The sequence below is a fragment of the Rhinolophus ferrumequinum genome, chromosome 16, assembly GCF_004115265.2.
Source record: "Rhinolophus ferrumequinum isolate MPI-CBG mRhiFer1 chromosome 16, mRhiFer1_v1.p, whole genome shotgun sequence".
Taxonomy (NCBI): Eukaryota; Metazoa; Chordata; class Mammalia; order Chiroptera; family Rhinolophidae; genus Rhinolophus; species Rhinolophus ferrumequinum.
The window spans coordinates 12168921-12171814 of NC_046299.1; positions in this window are offsets into that span (position 1 = coordinate 12168921).

Here is a 2894-nt window from a genome sequence, read left to right on the forward strand (position 1 = left end):
AAGATCTTAACTGCATCTGGCTTTCTCCGGGCACAGCTATGAGATTACGCTGCTGACATCATCCTCCAAGGAGATTCATTTGACACACTCACCTACTCACCTTTCTTTACCAAGAGACTTTTTTGTTGTTGTTGTTGTTGCTACAGAGGCCAAACGTAGGCCAGGATTCCAGGGCCACTGCTGGCTATTGTTGTGTTAGAAAAGACTTTTTTTTTCTTTTTCTTTTAATCCTCTCATACTGCCAGGAACAAACAAGTCTTCATTCCTTGTTCTAACAGGTGAATGATCCTTAAACCAGCCCCCTTACTACCCATCACCAGTTACACCTAGGTTCCCCAGCCCCCGGTAAAGTAGTCTTCATTTCTCCTTATCTTCTATGGAGTAGAGAAGGACAGATCAAATTAAAAAATAGACATATTAGGCTTTAATATTTTTCAAAGTTTTTAGCATAGCTGTGTATTTATTCACTCAGTCATTTGTTCTTTCATTCACTTAGATAAACATTCATGACAGCTGACAGTGCTGGGTCCCACAGGGAGACTGGAATTCCCTATAGGAATTCAGTTTGCATTTGAAGGCTCTTCTCAAGAGGCAAAGAAAGGGAGAAACGCTGGTGTTTTTTTTTTCCCTTCAGTTTTTAGTTTTATCTAAGTTATAGTTTAGAGTCAAATCCCTCTATACACAGAGAGTAATGGGCACTGGACTTGGTCTCCCTCTGAAAACAATGAGACAATGGGACAGAATACACATATATCAGACAACGTTTTCAGGCACTGAGGACTGGCAGAGCGAGATCAGGATTTCTGAGACAGGAACCACAGATGAGCCTGGGGCAATTTAGAGAGGTGAGCGCCAAGCAGAGACAGGTGAGACAATGGGTCTTCCTGAGCAGAGAAGGCACAGAACCAAGTTCCAGGCACCTGAAGCGGCTGGAATTTGTGGGGCAGGGTACTGGAGAAAAGGCTGCTACCCAAACATGTGGGCAGAGTGGGAGCAAAGAGGCCTGAAGGCGGTGACGTGGGGAGTGGGGTTAAGGGCACGCCTTAGTGCAGGGACCACATCCTGGGTAAGGGCCCAGCCCGAAGACTAAACTTAGAATGAAAACAGAGCCATCCAAACAAATAATAAAACCAAGACTAACAGGATCAAAAGAATTCCCGGGCCATCTGAACACCTGTCAGGATAAAACAAAACATTCTTTAAAGAAAGATGTCATAATCTAAACTCATCACAATGCAATCATCCTCATCAGGGCAAATTTACAAACACTGACGTGTATACACACGATAAAATACTTGGTACATTGAATAAGTAAACTGCTGGGAACATGCTACAAAACAGGTGAATCTCACAGACACTGTGTGAAGCCAGATTCAAACGAGTACATACTGTGTAATTCATTTATACCAAATTCAAGTACAGGCAAAACTGATCAAAACAGGGGTTACTGCAAGGAGACAGGAAACTTTCTAGAGTGATGAAATTGCTCTATCCCTTGGTTTGGGTGGTGGGTACATGACTTTGTCAAAACTCATCAAACAGCCCATGTAAAATCTGTGCATCTCATTGTATGTAAATTTCATCTAAAAAATAGATTTCAATGTAAAGAAAAAAACAACAGCAAAGAAAAATATAGAATCATGTTTCACACAGCAATATTGAGCTTTTAATGCCAGCCAGCGAGGACTCTTTTTACTTTAAAAAAATGTAATTTTATTGACGCCATTATAAGCTGATTTATACTGCCTTGCAAGAGCTGATTGTTAAATTCTAGGAACTTTGTGAGCCAGCTGTTAATCTGTTGTTAGCCTGAAATTGGCCATGGTAGAAGTCTTTACAACACATCACAAATCAGCATCCCACCTCCCACTTGCCCCCGCTGCTGGCTTCCTAGCACACCACTGCATTTATGCTTAATATTAAAATACAGATCTGCTTTGCATGTCATGTTTAGAGTTATGGTCAATAAACAAAACAGACTTTCCAAAAGAAGATTCTACAAAGATTACTTGTATTAATGGAGACTATCAATACCTCCTTTCCTGCTCCCCTTTTCTTCCCATCACCCCCATTCCCAGGCAATAATTTTAACTCTTTTGGCTGTTTAATTTTGAATTTGCCTTCATGTAACTAAATAACATGGCCACACTGCTACTTATTTACTTCAGTTTTGGCAGTCTACTGATTTCCTACTGTGGAAGACATGAATTTAGTTTTCTTTCCCATAAAACATCTGCCACCATTATAAATACACTCCTCACCAACCCACCCTTGCAACATTGTTATGCTGTTAGTTAGATCAATATTGTTTACACTAATACAATTATGAAAATATCCACAGCAGAGCTGTCTAGTATTATGATTCATATTGCTCTTTCTTCCTTGCACAACTTTTTGTTTTCTCTGGAGTCAGTGATATTCTTTTTCTTTTTTTTATTTGCTTAGTTTTCTATGTACTTATCACTGAGTTATACCAAAACTCTATCCCCATTGTTTAAAATTCTGCTCGATAGTTTCAACATATCAGGTATTCTAGCAATTCCATCTTCTTGGAAACCCCTCTCTGGAGGGTGCTCTCTTGTGGATTGTTTGCTCTCTAGGCCTGGTGCACAGCCATGACCCTGGGATTTATCTTCCCTACCTCTATGAGAGTCTCATCACCTCTACTGTGAACTGGTAAACCAATTGTTGGATTGGTCAATCTAAGTATTGCTGTCAGGAAGTCCCAAGCATTCTGACTCCTAATCCTCTAGAGGTAACTATTTTTTCATTTTAAAAATTTATAGGATCTTATCTTTGCTGTCCGTATTCTGAAAATTTGTGATACCGTCACTTGGAGAATAGGCCTAACGCATCGATTCCCTTAATGGGCTCTTTCAATCTAAAAACTCATG